The sequence below is a fragment of the Rhineura floridana genome, chromosome 1 (assembly GCF_030035675.1).
Source record: "Rhineura floridana isolate rRhiFlo1 chromosome 1, rRhiFlo1.hap2, whole genome shotgun sequence".
In the NCBI taxonomy this organism is placed as follows: domain Eukaryota; kingdom Metazoa; phylum Chordata; class Lepidosauria; order Squamata; family Rhineuridae; genus Rhineura; species Rhineura floridana.
Window position 1 is genome coordinate 256,684,609 of NC_084480.1, and position 22,169 is coordinate 256,706,777.

Genomic DNA, 22,169 nt, shown 5'->3' on the forward strand with positions numbered 1-22,169 from the left:
ATCACACCAGAAGCGCACTGTGCGATTCAGAAATTCCAATGTCCAGATATGAACTGGAACTACTATTGGAAAAAATTCCAAAATTGTCAAAACGGAAGTAATTCCATTAGCCCGCCAACTGGCAGGCCACTGCTCAGCGCACCACTGGGATCTAAATATTACTCCGAAACCTTTGCCACCAGCAGCATCATAATGCACCTGCAATTCTGCCTCCAATAACAATTCCTCCCGCCAATAAGAAAGGCCATTGAAATCCATCAGGAAGTCAAGCCACATGTGCATATCCGCTCTCATTCCTGCTGTGATCCTAATGAAATGAAAACGAGAGGGAACACCCTTCATGGCGTCACATAAACGCCTGAGGAATTCACGACCGGGGGAAATGACTTTGGAAGCAAAAACTAAATGACCCACAAGCTCCTGTAAACGAGCCAATGTGAGTTTTTCCAACCCAAGAATGGATCAAAGCAGTTGGCGCAGGACAACCAACTTATCCAGCAGCAAACGTGAAGACTGAGTTACCGTGTCTAACTGGATCCCTAAGAAAATAAGGGAAGTAAAAGGGGCCCTCTGACTTTTCAGGAGCTAACGGGACTCCAAGTTCCTCAGTTAAAGAGGTAAAAGATTGCATCAAATGGAAGCACTGAGAAGAGCCAGCCGGCCCAACAAATAAAAAATCATCAAGATAATGAGCAGAGAAGGAAGACGAGGCTTTCCTCCGCAATGCCCATTGAAGAAACGTGCTGAATGCTTCAAAAGCGGCACAAGACACGGAACAACCCATTGGCATAGCCCTATCTACGTAAAACTGTCCTTGAAATTTAAAACCAAGTAAATCGACATCATCAGGATGTACTGGTAGGAGACGAAAAGCTGATTTTATATCACACTTCGCCATTAAAGCACCCCTACCGGCCCTCCGAACTACACACACCGCCTCATCAAAAGAAGTATATTTAACTGATGCATGTAACGACGAAATGCCATCATTAACAGAGGCACCTTTTGGATATGATAAATTATGAATAAGCCGGTATTCACCAACCTGCTTCTTATGCACTATACCTAACGGGGAAATCCGCAAATTTTCCAAAGGCGGATAGGGGAAGGGGCCTGAGATACGGTCGGCAATTATCTCCTTATTGAGCTTAGCCAACACAACAGGTGCCAAATTACTGAGAGATGGCTGATTGACTACTGATGTAGCAATCCTAGGACCCTCGAAGGGGATGCTAAAACCAACCGTGAAACCCTGAAGTATGAAACTAGCAGCTTGCCTATTAGGATAACACTCCAACAGCTTAGCCAAAGGAGCCAGCTTGACCGGGCTACTGGTCTTGCGACGTACAGCCGCTGTTGCCAGAACCGCGTTTGGGCTGTTGATGCTCCCCCGTGCCCTGTCGAGCCGTACGTGCCTTCTGGCATGAGAAACTAGGGTGGGTGCCACCGCACAGTGCACAGGCGTGCCTGAACCTACAGGGGCATCTAAGGCATCTACCATAGCTATTAAATGTCCAGCAGACTTGCTGGGATTGACCCAATGCCCGCCTTGGCTGGAGCCAGAGGCGGAAGTCTGCGCCCGTGCTAGTAAATGCCCACTATCAGCTCTATCGCCCAAAGTACGCCTGGCGGTGGTCATAGATTGCAGCCAAAGACCAGCATGCTCAACATCCCAACGAAGGGTGGGATCCAATGCTGCTCTTTGCCTGAAATTCGCGTCATACCGCAACCAAGCGGTGCCAGATAATTCTCTGAATTTTATCATGGACAAGGCCCTAGTCGGGTAAGCCTGAGTCATAACGCCCATATAAATAGTATAGGCGTTCAACCAATTAGGCCAGACTCGATCAACCCTACGTTTGATAGCAGCCTCACGCTCCTTACCCTCATGACCTTCCTTAGGCTTTGTTTCGTTTTCATGAACCAGGAGAGAAAACAAATCTATATATTCTCCGCACCAAATTTTTCCTTTAGTTCCTAACAATAAATGGTCCCCCAGAGGAAGTGATGTATCGCCATGTGGGTAAACTCCCTGAGGCAGGGGCAAATGATCAGGCGCCAGAGAAGAAGCTGAAGACGGCTGCCAAGGAGACACTGCAGCAGCCAGCCAAGGGAGCTGTGGGTGCTGAGGCACCAAGACTCCCCCCATGAACACCGCAGGGTGCATAGCATCGCCAAGCACATGAGAACCTGCAACTGAGGAATTCCTATCTAGGGCACGTGAGGCATATGCTTGTGTATTGTGAGGATGTAATTGTTGCTCACCTGTATAAGCTGCGGGAGAAGCAACCACCTGCGGCATGGTAAACCCTGGAGCCCCAGGAGTGGACGTGGCCGCCGCTAGAGGAACGGGCAGCTGTACTTGCCGATGCTCTGCAGCAGGCGAAGCAAGAGTCGTAGACGGAACTGCGGGCAAACCGGCTTGAGACATATGCACCGAAGGCTCCTCCACGGGCGTAGCAGCTTCCAGCACGCCGATCCTAGAAACTAAATCAGTAAGAATACGAGATTTAGGCATCCTGGAAGCCAACCTAGCAGATTTCTTACCTGCAGGTCCGGAACTGGGACCCGCTTCGACATCTGTAGGCTGCCTGCATTCCTTTTCCAACGCCTCAACTCTAGCCACCAAGGCACGGATGGTCCCCAAATCCTCATCTTCATCAGAAGATTGAGTCTGCAGTGATGGAGGGCGCTTCGCGGTCTGCTTCACCACCCGAACCCCTGTTTTCTGTTGCACCTTCTTAGGCGGCATTGTCGAAAAAACCAGGAAAAAACAAGTACACAATTAACAAAATTTATACTTACTACCAGTATTCTAATAGGCTAAAATTCTCAAAATTAATCAGCACACACAAATTACCAATGACAAAAGTGAGACTAACAATTGGAAATATATGTACTCTATTATTTATTTATTTATTTTATATTATATTATTTAGTAGTAAAATTTGTATTTATTTAAATATTTATTTATATTTTTAATATATATATTATTATTACAACTTAAATGTTACAATTAATGCTATTATTTTATACTGTATGGGAGGTGAAGGAAAGGGAAAAAGGGGGGGGAGAATTATAGTCAAAGAAATTAACTAAAAACCAACAATTAAAAGGATTCTACAGCAAATGCAACACAGAACAATGAATTATGATAAATAAAACTATGAACTTATATAGAGAATGCTCAACAATTAAATAAAGAACAACCAACAAACTAAAAAATAAGCTACAATTAAGCGGAGGAAAACCAAAGGGAGGGAGGAAGGAGGGGGGTGGATTAACAACAATAACGAAAGCTAAAGTACGAGGAAAGGAATAAATTCCAAATTAACACAAGAACAAATAATCCATCAACTGCAACTCCCAAAAGCTAACCTAAAAAGCAAGCAAGGAAACTAAAGCTTAAAACGCAAGGGAGGAAACAAACGGGAATTAAACCGCCAGCAAGAAGCCGCCGGGCGCGCCCGCTGCCCAGCTGATCGGCGGGGATCAGGAAAAAGCAATAAAAGGATTATGGCAATCAACAGGGGAACCGAGCTATTAGAATTAGAGTAAATAGAAACGATCACTTCAGCACGCCAACGGAGCCACGGGAAACGCAATCCAACCTCATATGCCGCGAGGCGAAAAAGGCAAGAGTGGGAAAGAAGGAGCAGCCTTTTATACACTGCTCCAACACACTTCCCAATTGGATGAACGATCTCACGTGGCTCCTAACATAATTATCGTGGGCATTCACGAGTCTTCTCTATGATGATGGCGGCGGCAAATACGCCCCCAATAGGAACGACATAACCAGGAAGTCTTTAATTGTGGCACACTGAGAAGGGATGATGGAGGACAATGGCAAAAGGCTTGTACATATGTCAGCTTAATAAGCTGAGATATGTTACCTTCGAACCAGGTGTATTTGTTGCTTTATGATATCATGTTCCATCATGATAACTCTTTACACGTGATATGCATTGTAAGGTCTGTAACAGGTATAGGGAACCTCAGTCCAGGGGCAAAATACAGCCCTCCAGACCTCTCTGTCTGGTCCTTGGGACTCCCCCCAGGCCACAGCCCCTCTGAAGCCACACCCTTCACCAGATTGCTTCATGCTTGCCTCAAGACGAAGTGCTGTGATACTCCAACAATCAATGGAAACTAAGAAAAGAAGTGACCATTTATATAAAGCAGGGCTGGTGAGCCTGAGGCCTTGGGGCCAAAAGCAACCCTCCAGCCCTTTCTGTTCAGTCCTTAGGGCTCTCCTCAGGTCTTCACCTGTCCCAACACCACACCCATCACCTGCTCTGCTGTGTGCTCTTCTTGTTTGGAATGTGTCCCTAAACTTCGTAAATGCCTCTTGCTTGCTGGAGAGGATGGAAGGTGTGTGAGAATGTAGAAACTTCTGTCTTTTGCATGGCTGGAAAGTAGCCTATATAATTGTGTGACATCCTTTGCTCCATAAGTGTTTCCTTCTGGCCACACCCATCACTGGCATGTGGCCCGAAAGATGTTTCCCAGGAGGGAAAGTGGCCCTCTGAGTGAAAAATGTTCTCCATCCCTGGTTTTTAATATAGATGGATTTGGCAGCTGATTGGGATATGACAAGTGTTGCTGTAGCACAGGAGTCAGATGTATGGCCCCTTAATTCTAAAATACATGACTACAATGAGAGGAAATCAGTGAGTCAGTTACAGCACTATATAGAAATAGGAAATCCTGTATAACATCATAATGAACCATCCATCTGTCAAAATTGGCCTGCAGGAGTGGGGACATAATGATCTGGCTCACTGGGCCAAAAAGGGTCCTCATCCTTGCTATAGAGCTTCCTATCTAACCGTTTTCAAGCAACAAGAATATGACAGCTATGCTTTCTAGCTCCTGCTCTTTTGTCTGTTAAAGTGAGTCACTATTTCAGTGCGACAGTTCTCATAGATGCTCCTCTGTGCAACTATTTTGGCGGTATATGGAGCAAGTGCAACGTCATGTGTGATGACACAGTGAATCATTGTGTCTGTCTCTAAATGCTGGTGATTCATGGATCAGGTCTTTAATTTCTGGGTCTGTAGCAATCTCCCTTCTCTGTTAGGAAATGCAGACAGAGGAAAAGGAGAGCACTTTGCACTCCAACCAGTACTTGCACAGCCAGATGAAAAATGGTATTTGAAGATAAGGTATTAGGGGTTATCAGTGGAGGGGTCTCTCTCTGTGTGTGTGTGTGTGTGTGTGAATTTCTAATGCCATCCTGAGCTCCTATTGGGAGGAAGGGCGGGATATAAATCTAATTAATTAATTAGGGGTTCTGTATATATGAAAATAAATGTAGACCTCTGTATTCTTACCCTGAGGGTGATGAAAGCTCTTCCATATAGAACTTGAAGTCATGTATGTTGTAATTCTGCACCACGTTGCAGTACCAAATGGATTGTAAGTGCCAATATCCTGATCAGAGATAGAACACGGAGCTTCATGTTCCTAAGGTGCTCACAGTTCTGTTGTTTGCAGTGTATATCTTTGCACAAGCCAACTTTAAAATCCAAATGCTAGTGTTTATACTATATGTAATAGGGACTGATATTGTCAGAAGTCTATCACAGGTATTATAAAGCCTGAATGCAAATGGATAGTTCTGTAGTTTGTACCAGGATTTCCTAGCACTTTAGTTTTGTATGCAGTCTGAATCTGATCTGATACAGTGAGCATATGCATATATTCATTTACATAGTGCTTGTCCTATATGGCTGAAATTCTGAAGTTATTTATTTATTTATTCAATTTATTAGTCGCCCATCTGGCTGGTTACCCAGCCACTCTGAGCGACGTACAAAGCAAAAACATATAAAACATCAAAACATTGAAGGGCTAAACAGTAAAAACTAAACAATAAGGTAGAGGCAACTCAATTTCAATAATAGGGCTTCTCGCCTGTATAGTCCGAAAGGTGTAACTTCAGATGGAAGCTCCTGGTGTAAGTCTTCCCACCCCGGCATAGAAACCAGTGTGGGTGATAGTCCATTTGCAAGATCAAAAGTGGCAGCCCCTCTTGATCTTAACATCCAGCAGCTCCAACAGGGAGGAGGACGGGCTAAACAGGCCCCTCGAAGTCAAAACTAACAGGGAAGTTCTTCTCAAAGAAGCTGAGGCGAAGGAGCCATGGTGTAAGTGCAGCTGATATCAAGGCAAAGTGGATGAAGGCCAGATGGTAGAATGACGGCAGCTGCAGGGGCGCTTCCCGGCCCTCAGAAGCCGCCGAAAGATCATCACAGCAAAGCATCATCTCCCGAGGACAGGCCGCAGTACCAGGCCTGCCGAAAGGCCACAGCCCATCTCTGGCTCCAGCCCAGCTCGGTGCTCTCCACTGCGAGAAGCGGCCGTGGCCGTAGCCTGGTGTAAGTGGAATATCAAGTCGTGTCCCTGGGTCATACCGACAGCTGTCGTCCAGGTCAAATATGAGGGAGGCAGCAAAGGAAGACTCCCCCATATTTCCCGTGCGTCCCATGCATTGTAGCCTCCGGCCGAGGGGGAATTACCCAGTAAAAGCCATTGGTGGAGGGGCTCCATCGCCCGTAGCTGTTGCCTCTACTGCCATCTTAGCTCTTTCTCATTCCTTTCATGCATATTGTAAACCTTGCAACAGTTCTCTCTGAGGTAGGCTAGTATTATCCCCATTTTACAGGTTAGAGGAAGGGGCAGAGCCTGAGAGCTAGGGGTTGCCTAAGACTCGTCAGTGAGCTTATGGCAGAAGTAAGATTTGAGCTTCTTGATAAATTGGTGATTTTAACCTTGCTCATCTTTGAACTGTAATATTCTTTGATGACTCCAATCCCTTTGGTGAGATTATGGAGTCTTTGAGAAATTCATAAACCAAAAGGAGGGTAAGATTTTCAGCAACAAAAAGAATCCAACCTCCATTATTGGCATATCATAAATTTCTTCACATTTTCTTAATATCCATTTTCTTATTGTCAGTCAATGAACTACACATTTGACGTATGTGAAAACTCCCTAACATAAAGAGGTCTAATGCTTAATTAAACAGAAGATTGGCTTGAGCTGCAAACCTTGGATTTCCATTTGATGATATCATTAGTAAATGAAACTTCCCAGTTCCAAATCCCAGGATCTATGGGGTCTTTGATTGGCAGTAATCCAAATCCCCTATTATCATTTTCTTTTATGACTGAAAGAATGAATAGTCAGTTTCAAGCAACGAAAAGGATTATGTGTGATATGTAACTAAACACTAAGCACATTTAAACTTGGCCGTGTTAGTTGAGCTCCTTCCTGGTAAATGAAAATGCAGAGTAATGGGCCATCACATCAACCCAAGTGAATGTTTCCTTCCGTCTGGTGTTAAGCCATATCAGTGCAAGGCAAACGGCTGCCATCACTTAGTTGCCTTAGCAGCATGGCATTTTTTCAGCTGCCAGAATCCTGTAGCTCAGGGCGCTCAGCTGTGGGAGCAGGTGCATCTGGAGGTTAATTGGCCACTTAGGAGGAAGAGACTGGGGCAATAGGAAAGATTTGTTTGGCAGTTAAATGCATGCAGACTGATAAAGCCAGATGAAGCCTGTTTGATAAAAATTCAAATGTGAGAGACACCAATATTATCAGGCTGCTCCTGGGCAAAGATGAATTGAGCCAAGCTGAATTGAAAATTGCTAAGAATTTAAAACTGTCATAAAATTCAAACATATCAAAAAGTGTAGTCACTGATGCTATTGAACATCTACATGAAGGTGCTGAGAGGAATCGTTCGTGAGTTGTCATCAGTGTGCTGATGGCTCCTGGGTCTGTATTGTTTTGTGACAAAGCATTCTGGAACTGCTGCCCTTATACTGGATTAGACCATTGGTCTACCTAGCTATCTTACATTGAATCCAAATATTGCTCCATCTAGCGCTGTCTTCTCTATACTAACTGGCAATGGCTCTCCAGGATTTCAGGCTGGGGATTTGTTCTAGTGGTAGCTAGAGATGACAGGGACTGAAACTAGAACTTTCTGCATGTAAAACATGTGGTGTAACATGAGCTATGATCCATCCCAATAGACTATATTTTCCCTGAACCAGTGGATAGAGGCAATCACAAATGGATAAGACTGGCTGAAGCTGAGTTGTGAGAAGTCAGAGGCGAACACTGGCATTTTACCATTGGACCCTGGAGGAGATTTAGGTAAACTGTAATTCTGATAGTGTTGTGATTTCCCAATCCAAACAGTTGTGGAGTCCTGGAGTACTTCTGGATCTGGCATCTCTTTTTGATGAGCAGGTGGTTGTCATGGCCAGAACTGTTTTTACCAAATACATTTATTATATAAAGCTAGTTCACATATAATCCTAAAATAAACTATGGCTTAGTGAAGTCTTTCCCAACCCTTGAGTCCCCAGATGTTGTTAGACTACAGTTCCCATAATTATTGACGATTGGCTATATTGGCTGGGGCTGATGGGAGCTGTAGTCCAGCAACATCTGGGAACCCAAAGGTTGGGAAAGGCTGGCTTAGTGTGAACATATGAGTATGAGGGATCCTGGAGAGGAGGTCCTCTGCAGGTTCCATTGCTGCTGCACTGCTGTGAGCAAAGCCCTGGTTTGTTTTACCAGGTAATCTGAACCTGGGTATGTGGTTTGTCATACTTGAGACAAACCACGAGGTATAGTGAAGGCATTGGAAATGTTTTAATTTGCATCAGATTTTAGAGAGTGATCTAATTTAGCATGTTTATTTTATTTGTATTTAGTAAACAAAGCAACTGCCAAGCTTGCCTAACATTGTATTTGCAGTTGGCATTCATTCATTGTTACTAATGAATTTATGAAACAGAATGTTTTTCTGCAGAGAAATAAAGCACTGGAATTTTTCTTCTCTACTTCATTGGTTTGCAATCTCTAAAAAGCTGCTCATATAAAGTGCCTTTGCCTAATTTTTCCAGTGGCCTTCCCCCTCTCACTTTTTGCCCCTATGCCCCATCTCATACTGTTTCAAAGGGTCCTCTCACCTTTAGGGGTGGGTTTTTGAAAGGCAAGAAGTGATGGTGGGTAGGAGAGGGAAGCTGGCCTTCCACTTGTGCAAGTTTGTCTTAATGAAAAAAAAAAAGATTGAAAAATGGAGGGGATAAGAACCAGTACTAGTTTTCTTAAATTAGCATGTAAAATAAAAACATTGTTAGGTGCTTCTTCTTTTTCTAAAGGAGGCATATTCTTTTGCCTGTTTGGGGAGTCTACAACTTATCCTCTTTAAACATGTCAGTTAATTCCTATTCTGGGTCTGCCAGTGGACCTTTTTCTTCTCCATATGTTACCATTTTGCAGTTAACAGCATGTGCTAAAATCTTTCAATCGAGAAACTGTGTGGTTCCATGGAAGCCCAGCAGTCTGTCACTGCATAGTGAATTGAGATTTCAGTGCCTCTCAATTGTCCATTCTTCAAGGCAAGGACTGTCTTATTATGCATCCCTTCCATGAAAGATTAAATGCATTGTTGGGTCTTCCTAAGACTTTAATAATATATTTTTGTGTGTCCTATAGAGTTTTAACATCCCTTTTCTGTTATTTCTTTTCCCTGATGAAATAGTTTAAACCTTCCTCACCTGAATGAGCCTGGGACATTGCTTTGAACATACAGAGGAGAAATTGGGTAAATTAAAGATGTTTTCATTTCCTTTCACTAGCTAACTTGAGGAAAGGCTTTAACTGTATCACTTTAAAAATTGAGCTATCAGTAATCTGCCACATTTTCTGTTGAGTGTATCATAAGCCTTCCCACTTCCCTGAATATTTAGTATGACCAATGTGATAAAGATAGAATTCACTAATGGGGGGGGGAAACCCTTGTTGTTTAAGAATGTACCTATAGCCAATGGATATTTCTATCAAACCTTAAAAAGCAGGGAAATTGGGCAGTTGTAGTGAATGCACCAGGGGAGCAGGAGACCTGACCTCCTTTGAGATATTGTACTGCCCTGCAATTTGTCAAAATGCAAACACCATTTGAGTTGGTCTTTCACAGTCTAATCCACTTGCTGTGTAGCTTGGAAGAATTTGGCAACATGCCTCTGAGCATATGGTGAGTGGTGACAACACCTGCCATCTCCAAAGATGGAGAATTACATTTTTGTATGTTTGTTCGTGTTCTTCTTACTTTGCTTCTTTTCTGTGTTACTACTGTTTCTACAGAGAATCTAATCAAGAAATTATATTTCTCTCATTATTCATCCTAGAAATCTTTTGTCATATTTATTTTTATTAATTTCAAAGTCTTTTTATTGGCCAGTGTCATATAGTGGTGAAGACAGCCTTTTGTGTTTCAAACTGGAGGTTATGTTCTATTTCTATTTTGGGTGCATTAACAGTTGAATCTGAAACTGCAGTTTGATGTATAATCAGGCTGATTACAGCAGTGACTCTGGCTGTTGGAAAAAACAAATTTGGCCTGCCCAAGATGCATGTTTTCAGCCTGCTATGCTTAAACTACTCCACTTAAGGAAAGGTGGGCATGGTCAATTGAGAACATGGAGCACACCTAGAATTTTGCTAGAATATATTTCACCTCCCACTGTTTTATCATAAAATAGTAGAGTTGGAAGGGGCCTATAAGGCCATCAAGTCCAAGCTCTTGTGCAAACTGAGACACTCCTCATGTCCATTGGAGACTTTTCTACAAAATAGTCAGTGCCGTTATTCCACAATTGTTTTTGGAGTTTTTTTAGTGTAAATTTACTTCACATATTTACAGAAACAGAAGCAAAAGAAAATGATTTACTATAGAAACATCACTAAAATTGCAAAGTAAATCAGACACATTTAAAGTGACTATCTGACCTATATTAACTGTCTTAATATTGTTGCTTCATCGCTGCTAAAATAAGATCAGCACAGCACATTATTTGGGTGGATTGCAGGTGTTACCACCACTCACCATATGCTCAGAGGCACATGTTACCAAATTCTTCCAAGCTACACAGGAAGTGGATTGGACTGTGAAAGACCAACCCAAACTGTGTTTGCATTTTGACAGATTTGTAGGGCAGTCCAATATCTCAAAGAGGAGGTCAGGTCTCCTGCTCCCCTGGTGCATTCACTATAACTGCCCAATTTCCTTGCTTTTAAAAGTTTGATAGAAGTATCTGTTAAATGCTAAAAAATGCTAAAATGGTGAAACTGAGGTTATCATACTTTGGACACATCATGAAAAGACATGATTCACTAGAAAAGACAATAATGCTGGAAAAAACAGAAGGGAGTAGAAAAAGAGGAAGGCCAAACAGGAGATGGATTGATTCCATAAAGGAAGTGAACTTACAAGATCTGAACAGGGTGGTTCATGACAGATGCTGTTGCAGGTCACTGATTCATAGGGTCACCATAAGTCGTAATCGACTTGAAGGCACATAACAACAACAACAACATAAGTATCTGTTGGCTATAGGTATGTTCTTACAGTGCAAGGGTTTTTTATTCCCTGCTTTTTAATCTGGGAAGGAAGAAATGATATTCTGTCCAAATTTGCTGAGAATGGATTGATCATTTGCATGCTTATTGAGTTCAATGGGAATTAATCCCCTGCAGTCATGCTTACTATAGGTGAAAATGAGCATAGGGGATGGGGAGGGGTGGAGGAAGGGCAGGCATACGGAAGGAGTAGGGAGGGGAGGAGGAAGGGCAGAGGTATGGAGGGTATGGGAGTAGGTGGGAGGGGAGGGGAAGAGGAGGGCAGGTTTGATCATTTGCTTGCTTACTGATTTCAGTGGGATTTACTCCCATGCAATCATGCTTAGAATAGGTAAAACTGACCATGGAGGAGAAGGTGGGGGAGGGGACAGGAGATGGAAGGAGGGATGAAGGAAGGGGGAGGGAAGGAGCAAAAGGGAGAGATAGGAGGGAGGAGGAGGAGGAGGGGAGGGCTGGTTTAATCACTTGCATGCTTTTTGAGTTCAGTGGGATTTACTCCTGTACAATCTTGCTTAGGGTAGGTGAAACTGACTTGGGGTTGGGGCAGGGAGGGGAAGAGGGGGAGGGGAAGAGGGGAGAGGAGGAGATTGGGTAGGTGGGCACTGGGCAGAGGGAAAGCCCCTTTTCTTTCCAAAGTAAAACATAGTGAACAATATCATTATTTTTTAGGGTTTCCCCCACCTTTTTATTCTACAGCAGGCACATGTAGTCTCCCACTCAAATTTAAACCAAAGCTGTCACTGGCCACATCCACACCAGATCTTTATTTCACTTTAGACAGTCATGGCTTCCCCCAAAGAATGCTGGAAAGTGTAGCTGGTGAAGGGTGCTGAGAGATGCTAGGAGACGTCTATTTCCCCTTACAGAATTACAGTTCTCAGAAGAGAGGCTGACTGTTAAACCCCTCTGGCCACTGGAGCTCTGTCAGGGGAACAGAAGTTTCCTAACAACTTGCAGCACCTTTCACAAACTACACTTCCCAGGATTCTTTGGGAAAAGCCATGACTGCCTAAAGTGAAATAAATGTCTTGCATTGGTGTGGCCCCCTGATTAGCCAAGCCAAACAGCTGTGAGTCTGGCTTTTAGAACACTGACGGTTCTTACTGAGCATGCCTGATGCTATAATAGACTTCAATGTTACATTTCTTAAATTAATTCAAAGTCAGCCAGACATTTTTTAACTTTTAAACTGCAGAAGATGAAGGTCAGAGTATGGAGCAAGGTCAGTAATAGGATTACAGGTATTCTGTGAACATGGCTTATTTTTAATTAATTTCAACAAATTATGAGACCATTGACAGGGGTCTGGATTTTTTCCTTCATGTTTTACACTTTAAACTCTCGATTCTGACTGTTTTGTGTATCGCCATGAAAATTTAGACGGTTGTTAAGCAAGCGTTCAGGACTATACATTTTGTAAGGTTTTGTTTTGAAATGAGTTTATGGAAGCATTAGAATGGCATGGGGGAATTCTCAATTTAATGTTGCAGAATATGAAAAATCCATGCTGGCTGTAGTATATAGTCACTCTTGTAGCTGTATAATTACTATATGGTATCACACTTTACTGCTTGTGAGGTGTATAGCAGCATAAGGAAAGAGGACGTGATTCTTTCATTTACTTTAGAGCTTTTCGGTTGATGGGGAGCTGCTTGGCATCTCAGTCTGCGACCCATTTAACTGCAAGACTAAATGCCCAGGGAAGCTGCCACCCCAATCTGACTGTTTTCTCTCATGTAGTATGGATGAGTCTTGCAGCTCTAAATGCTACCTGTCAGGAAATTAAATTCAAGGCTTTGTTCCAATAAATAAATAAAACATTTAAAAAACCACATTTAGTTTTGCATCCTCAAGCTGAATAAAAAGGAAGTTAGTGCTGTCCTCTCAGTCTGGACTACTTTATTTCTAGCACTACTGGTGTCACACACTAAGACAAAACAAATCGGCTAAAGATAAATGATCAGCAATTATCTCCTCACCCTAGCAAATAGTTTTTTTAGTAATGCTTATATGCTGTATGTCATATATGCTATATTATATAGGTTCTTAAACTAGCATGCTCATCCAGTTGTTAAAACTCAAAACCAAACCCATTTAGGGCTTGACTCTGAATCCCCATATATGTTCACAAAACACATTTGGAGAGTCCACAGCTGGCAGCCTCTACTTGCTGCTCGTGATTGCAACTGGCTCACTGATGCAGTGTTTTTGCTACCATTTATGGATTTTCTGCAACGTGAATTAAAAATGGAATGGCTAAATAGTGGGTGTCAGTGTGGTAAAATCCTGAAAGACCACTTCAGTCTCTAAATTTTAGTGGTCTTTTAGACACCTAATGCTTATTCTAACTATATGGGTTGTTTGTTACATACATTTGTTCTTTACTAAGCTAGTGATACAGGTTTCCTTTCAGACTTGGAAACAAATCTGAGAGTTCAAAGGCATGCAGGAAGAGATTTATTCCCATGAAACACATTTTGAAACACTTCCTCAGGGGTGACTAAATCTGTCGTCCCCCTCCCCCCCAAAGAAGAAGTGCATAAATTAACTGAGCAATTCTTAGAATAGGAAGTTGGCAGAATTTGCACTGGCTTAATTAAGCCATCATAAACAACTTCTGTTGTTCAGAAGCAGAACTCAGCCGGGCCCAGAACAACCCAAGATCCACCTGTTCCAAACTTGCATATCCTGGTGGATCTTGGGTTTGGAGTGTGCAGTTACATACTATCTAATAAAATAACCACTTTTTCTTGCTTACAGACTAAACATCATTGTACAAAAGCCACCAAACACATATGGAGAAAGGAGTTAATTATCTGTGTTACATTTGGTGCTGCTGTCTCACTACACCTGTTGGAAATAGTAAGTTGTTATGGTAGATTTTTCATTATGTTAATTTATGTCTTCTCTTTTTAACATGCTGCCAAGAATTGCTGTCAATAATACTACTATTTAGTGTCAAAAGTGAGAATTGTCCCCAAACCATTGTTGGCTCATGTTTAAGCTGAGTCATTCCCCATGTTGGGAATGGGTTAAAAGCTATGCAATTAGTCAAGGACACACAGCTGCAACTGATCTAAGGTGCTGGCTATAAATTAGAAGCCTAGAGAGCCAGGCTGTGTGGGGGGATAGTAGGAGCATGTAATGTTGGTGAATGTATTTGATAACTGCATGTTGATAAAGATTTCTGTTACTGGCACGAAGCTGGACTGTGTCGGAGTTCTTCATTCCTGTTTGCCACCTTACTGGAACTGTTTTGGCTGTAAACCTCTGTGTCCTGTTCAGCAAGCTAATTCTGCCTTGCCTGGGCAGGACTAGAGCTCAACAAAGGGTTATGGGCCCAGTCATTGCAGCTGACACAACGATCCTGTGAGGTTGTGCTACAGGTAAAGAATTACGAAGTGCAACAGAACAGAACAGCCGAGAAGGGTGAGAAGAATGGCAGCGTTTGGAAGCGCGTCTATTCTCTTGGAGAGGCTGGGGAGCACCAACTACTCCTACTGGAAGGTAAAGACTGAAATGCTGCTGGTGAAGGAGGGCGTCTGGCACACTGTTGCAGAAGACCCCCCAGCAGCCCCACCGGCAGAGTGGATAAGAGCAGCAGAGAAAGCTAAAGCTCTGCTTATCCTAGCTCTGGAGAATGAACAGTTAATACATGTCAGTGGCTTAAACACAGCAAAGGAAGTTTGGAATGTTTTACGTACTGTACATGTAAGAAAAACTGCAGGCTCTAAAGTTTTACTTGCTAAAAGACTGTACCAGACCCGATACAATGAGGGAGAGTCCATGCAGAGGCATTTACAGAACTTACAACATTTGTTTGCCGACCTGCAAGAAATGGACATGCAGCATACACAGGAACAGATGGCATATATTACGCTGTCTACTCTAAATGATTCCTGGGAAGGAGTGATAAGTGCGTTAGAAAGTCTTCCGGACACGGATCTCAGCATGATGTACATCACAAACAAACTACTTCAAGAAGCAGAACGCCGACAAGAGAAAAGTAAACAGAGCAACAAAGAAAACCCGGAGCGGAATGTGCAAGGACCGATGTTTGGAGTGAAACGTTGCTACAGATGCGGCTCCACAACTCATCTATGCAGACAATGCCAGGCAGAGACGAAAAGAAGATTGCAACAAAGCGAGAAAGACCCGTTTAAAGTGCATGTCGTTGGCACTAAAGACAAGGACAATGAACTGCAAAACACATCCTGGGCTCGGGAGCAAGTCATTTCCTAGTAAATAATGAAAAACAGTTTAAAATCCTGACCCCAACAAAGAACCAGAAAGTTTATTTGGCGGATGGAAGCTGTCGGCAAGTTAAAGGGGTAGGAGTAATATATTTAAAATGTTTAAAAACACTAGTTACAAATGTGCTTTATGTTCCCAGTATGGACAGAAATATTATGTCAGTAGCCAAGTTAAATGCTATGAATTATGTTGTTAACTTTGACAAAGGGAAATGCACAATAGCTAAAGGGAATAAGATTTGTGTGATAGGAAAGTTCAAAGAAGCCTTGTTCATAGTAAATGATGGAGCCCCACAATGTGTAAACACAGTAAGAAACAAACAAATGCATGAAAAATGTATACATTTGTATCATAGAAGATTGGGACATGTAAGTTATGCTACTCTACTAAAAACAATGAATCATAGTGCAGACTTACAGTTTAAACCTTGTAAGCAGTATGAGGACTATGATGTTTGCAGTGAATGGAAATCAACTGCAGCTCCCATACACAAAGAAAGGCTAATTAGCACGCAAAGGTCATTTCAGTTAATCCACATGGATCTGGCCGGTCCCTTTAAACAGTCAAAAGGAAATGCAAAATTTTATTTTGTGTTGGTCGAAGACTATTCAAGATACGCTTTTGTTTACCTATTGAATAACAAAGCACAAGCCGCTGGGAAGTTACAGCATTTTGTGGAATGGGTAGAGGCAAGATTCAAAACCAGGATAGCTACACTCAGGTCGGATAGAGGAGGGGAATTTCTCTCCTCAACTCTGCAAAAATATCTGTACAGAAAAGGAATAAAACACGAATTAACAGCTCCTTTTGCGCCACATCAGGACGGTGTTGCAGAGAGATATCATAGATTTTTACAGGACACTGTGAGAGCAATGTTAGCAGACTCCAAACTTACCAGGGATTTCTGGGGTGAATGTGCAATTTATGCTAATTTTCTGTTGAACAGGGTATATAAAAGTACTGTGGATTGTACACCTTATGAAAAGATGTTTAACAGAAAGCCTTATCTAAATCATGTAAAGAAATTTGGAGCAATATGTTGGGCACATATTCCCAAACCTCAACGTAAAGGCAAACAAGGTCCGAGAGCGTTAAAGGGTTACTATCTCGGCTTTGAGGGGGCATATCACAGAGTCTGGTTAATGAAAGAAAAATGTTTACTTGTGTGTAGAAGTGTAAAAACGCAGGAGCAAGACTGGGAAGACAGTACTCATCATGGAGAAATACACATAGATAGCACACAAGATGAGACACAGGACAGCATTCAACATGTAGAAATACACATAGATAGCACACAAAATGAGCAACAGGAAATAAACATTAAACCTGATCCCCAGGAAGAGAGGGGAGGGGGTATTGTAGAAACTGCAGAAACTGAAATTAAACAAGAGGCAGAGGAAAGAACAGATGAATGTCAGAATGTTGAAGAGATAGAACAAAACATAGCACAAACAGAAAGTCCAGAAGTACCAATAGTTGAACCTACACCCATACCAAGGAGATCAAAAAGAGCTAATCTGGGGCATCCTCCAGAGAGATTTAAAGTGATGACTGTAAAAGTAAAACAGGAACACAAAACACCAGCAAAGTGTCAGAATGGGGAAGATGACTGGACCGAGCAGGATTTTCAAGAATGGTTTGCAATGCTGGATGGGGGTAGAGATTGGCGAGATAAGTTACATAACATAAATGCTGACCAAGACATGTAATAAACTGACGTTAATGTTTAATGAATGAATAATTAAATGAATATTAAATATGAAAATGTAACTCAAATGGAACTGAGACTGTATGTATACAACTGTATTAAGTATGTGTTCTAAAACTAAATGTAAATGTAAAATGAAATGTAAAACAAAATTATGTAAAAATGTAAAACAAGAATTGCGGAGCAACAGCAACACCCAACATATGGAATGAGGTGGGGGCTGTTGGCTCATGTTTAAGCTGAGTCATTCCCCATGTTGGGAATGGGTTAAAAGCTATGCAATTAGTCAAGGACACACAGCTGCAACTGATCTAAGGTGCTGGCTATAAATTAGAAGCCTAGAGAGCCAGGCTGTGTGGGGGGATAGTAGGAGCATGTAATGTTGGCGAATGTATTTGTATTTGTTAACTGCACGTTGATAAAGTTTTCTGTTACTGGCACGAAGCTGGACTGTGTCGGAGTTCTTCATTCCTGTTTGCCGCCTTACTGGAACTGTTTCGGCTGTAAACCTCTGTGTCCTGTGCAGCAAGCTAATTCTGCCTTGCCTGGGCAGGACTAGAGCTCAACAACCATCTTACAGGAAATGCCTCTGCAAGTAGTTTGTAAAAAGGAATCAATATTAAAAATATCATGCGAGCCCTGCTGTATTAGATCAAGAATCCATCAAGTTCAACATTTTCATAGTACTATTTATCATTGTATGAATCTCTGTAATGTCCTCTCCCCTTTGGCTTGTTTTCTAAGCTATACAGCTCCAAACACTCTAGCCTTTCCTTCCTTGAAGAAACTCTAACCCTAGATCATTTTCAGTGCTCTGTTATATATCCTTACAGTGCTACAATGCTCTATGAAGCATTCCAAAGACATCTATACCAAAGACTCATCTAAAGGTATTATATTGCTGGCCATTTAGTTTTGAATCCCTTCCTTAATAATTCCCAGCATTTAGTTTAACGATTTTGCTGCTGCTGCACACTAAATTGATATATTTTCAGTAATCTGTCTACCACAACTCCACAGTCTCTTTCCTTAATAGTCATAGCTAATGCAAACCCTATTAGGTGATGAGGTTGGGTGTGTTTTCCCCACCCCCACCCCATGTATGCCAAATGACACTTTTTAAAACCTAGAATCTTATTTGTTAACATAGTCATTCACCCTGTCTGGAGAGATCCTTTTGAAATCCTTCAGTCTGTTTTCCAATTCACCATCCTGAAAAATTTGGTTTCTTTTTTTTTTACAATAATTTTTATTCAGATTTTCATAAAACATACAAAACAAAATCATAAAACATTCAAAGACAAAAAACAAAACAAAACAAAAATGATTAAACAAAAAAATAAAAAAATAAAATGTTGACTTCCCATTTGTCGCAGATCAAATCAGTTATAGGTCTACAATATATAACAATCCTGTCTCTTAAATTATATTATAAAATCACTTTCCTCCAGTAGTTATCTTAATTAATCATCAAATCTCATAAACATTACTTTATTCTTTCCACAAAAAGTCAAAGAGAGGTTTCAATTCTTTAAGAAATATATCTATCAATTTTTCTCCTAATAAACATGTCGATTAATCCATCTCGTTAATAATAATAATAATCTTATTGTCATAACCATAGTCCAAATAAACATATCGATTAATCCATCTCATCAAAATCTGTTAGGTCCAATAATTTCAATAGCCATTATTCCATTATCCATATTAATTCCATCTTCCATCTTCAATAGTCCTGTTAAGTCCAGTAATTTCAGTGTCCAATCTTCCATTATCAGTATTCCATAATAATCTTGCTGTCATAGCCATAGTCATATAATAAGAGTCTGATGGGAATTTCCTCTATCCCAAATATTTTCTTGCCATCAATTCTAAATAAGTTGCTGAAATATTGTTGTAAAGTCATATCTCTGTTCTTCTTTTTTACAAAATGCACTGGTTCATCTCTTGAGAGTTTTTCCATTGTCACATGGCTGCTATTAGTTCCATAGATTTTCTCTATATCAAGCTCCATCACGTCATTCCAGTCCAGAAGATTATCCAAGCCATTGATAACTTTATCTCTAATATCTTCATTAATTTCTTCAGAGATAACTTTAAATTCCAAACAGTAGATTTTATTTCTAATATCCATAAACTCCAGATCTTTTTCCAATTCCACATTTGTTCCAATCTCCAGGGCTTGTATCTTCCCTTTATTTTTTCTTTTCTCATCTCTGATCTCATTCTCCTCTCTCACAGGATCCCCTGTTTCTTTAAGCTCCTGCGTCATTTTGCTCAGTTCAATTTTCAGCTCCTTACTACCCTGTCGCAGGGTTTGTTTCGTTATCTCAATCTCATCCATTATTTTCTGAAACATAATTACTTCCAGATTCTCAGCCACTTTCTTGATTGCCATTTTTTAAAACCACGAAAACAAAGCAAAACAAAAATAAAGAAGAACCACTTCTTATTTCAGCAACAATTGGGTTAATATTCCAGGCTTGATGACATCACAGTATAAACAGAGCAGCCTGCCTTATCTCTCTATGTTCAAGAATACAAAACAAATTTAGTTCCCAGCATCAAAACAGTTAGCGGCGTCGTAAAGAAGCAGATTCGTCAAAATAAAATAGACCAAAAAGAGAATAGTCCCAGACAATATAATGTTCCTCGGAATAGAAATCCCTCTTCTGTTTATATCTTTAGAATGCACTTCCAGGACAGCTTTTTGCAATAGAAACAGAGATAAGCTGTTAATTTTGTGAATAACAGAGAAGAGTTATAACTCACCCAGAAGCTCTTTAAAGCTGATTAAATTGACAAATCTCTTTTTGCTGCAACAATTTAAACCAAGTAAAAAAAGTAATAGAAAGAAGGGTGCTTGCCTGTTAGTCTGTTTTCTCTTTGAAGAAAAGATAAACGTCTCGCATTAAACAGATAGAGCTTGTTCGGAAGTCCGTCCGGCATTGCTGGCTGGACCTTTTCTCATAAATCAATGAAATCCAGTCCTCCCAACAAAAACAGGCTTTTGAGGTTGATCTCTACGTTTCTCCCTGCCCGGGAGAAATTTCATCAGTCAAAAAAGAAATGTTCTGACTGATTTATATCTGAATAAGCTTCTTTTGAGGCGGGAGCCCGTCTCAAAAGCAGGCACAAGCGAAGTCACCCTTCCCGGAAGTCCTGAAAAATTTGGTTTCATCTTCTAACTTGCCTCCCTTACTGCTCATTTATATGGGCACGTCGAATGGCACTTAACCCAATACTGATGTTTCAGGGACCCCACTGCTTATTCCCCATGATTCTCTTGTTGGCTTGTGTGTTGTTGTGTGAAACAGCATACATTACGTTGGAGTTAAGTTGAGCAAGAAAACGTCTTCAGAGCATGTTAAGAGTCTTTATTAAGACATTAAGGCCAGAGGCTTAAGAGTAAATACATGTAGAGATTCTTCAGTCACCCCCCCCTTCTGGGACATCTCTCTCCATAGATGAACACAAAAGACAGCCTCTCAGCTCAGAGGCATAATTCAGAAGAGCAGAACACATAGACTCTGTTAGAACTTTCCCAGTCGTTATCAGATGGCTACCATAGCAACGACCCTGGCAGTCCGTTCCCAGACAGAGCATAGACATAACTCCCCCTTAACCACAGTTACGTCTTCAAACTTGCAGGCTTCATGGAAAATTACTAGAGACAGTAATGCCTACTGGTCACCAGCCCAACAGCCTCCCTTTTTTCCATTAAGACTGCAAAATACACATGAAATACATCTCCATAATACATAGTCATACAGTCATACATTTCTACAATACCTCTTGCAATACATTTCAGTACATTGCATTTTCAGTTCAGTACAGTTCAAAACTTTATTTCTCAGTAACGTTCAAAACCTTATTCTCTCAAACTTTGGTTCAACACTTGTCAAATAAAGTGTCTCAGGATCCATGTCTACAACTTTATTCATGCCAGGACTTGTTATTAATCCCACAGTAAATCTGTCAGGCGGTTTGCCTAAATTCGCTCTCGTGGAGCGTTTTAAAGGAACCAGAGCCTCGGCTCTCTCTGCCCCCCCATTTGTGCTTGTGCTTGGCACAACCTGCACAGGAGCTTCCATTTCCTCAGCTTTTCATTTCTTTGATCTGCGTTTTCCAGAAATGAGCTTATTCAAAGCATCTCTGAGAGGTATTTGTGTACCTTCCACTTTAATGTTAACATCTGGCTGAAATTTCTGTGATTGTGTTCGTGTTTGTGTTTGTGTGTCATTTGTTCCTGTAAGAAGGACTGTCTCCCTTTGATCCCAAGGCCTTTCTGAGACTTTAATGCTTCTGCTCAGAATTAACTGCTGTGTTTCTGTACACCAAACTTTGAAATATGCATTCTCTTGTGCTCTAGGTGCACGTTTGCCACGTCTCTTACCCTGTGGCTTGTAAACTCGGCTGTGATGCACTCTTTCAGGCATCAGCCTGACTGCATTACATGAATACTGTGGCTGTGTGCTTTTAACAGCTGTCTTCTTACAGCTCTGGCGGTCATTCCCTTTCTGCCCCATTAAACTCAAGACATTAGCACACTTCACACCCACAGTCATTTTAAACTGCCCTTGTGTCATGAAACCCTGACAGACAACATTTTCTCCTCTTTGCACCCAACATTTTCCTTTATCAAACCAGACTGAAAATTGACAACTCACCAGTTTTCTCACAGATAAAATATTATGAGCCAATTCCGGAACGAACAAACAGTTTGACATTAGTCCAAGTTTGTCAAATTTCACCAGACCAT

The 22,169-nt window shown here is 41.4% G+C and overlaps 1 protein-coding gene across 8 annotated transcripts in view; it reads left to right on the forward strand.

Annotated features, from left to right (window-relative positions):
* The window catches only part of SNTG1 (syntrophin gamma 1), a 468,099-nt gene that overhangs the window by 211,236 nt on the left and 234,694 nt on the right, over positions 1 to 22,169 (forward strand). For 6 of the 8 annotated variants that reach the window (XM_061598525.1, XM_061598581.1, XM_061598572.1 and 3 more), the window contains exons 3-4: positions 9,569 to 9,631; positions 14,206 to 14,307. The gene's annotated coding sequence lies outside the window, so the exon portion shown is untranslated. Of the gene's footprint in view, positions 1 to 8,133; positions 8,170 to 9,568; positions 9,632 to 14,205; positions 14,308 to 22,169 lie in introns of those variants that run through there. The other 2 variants (XM_061598562.1, XM_061598554.1) reach the window with 2 other exon arrangements.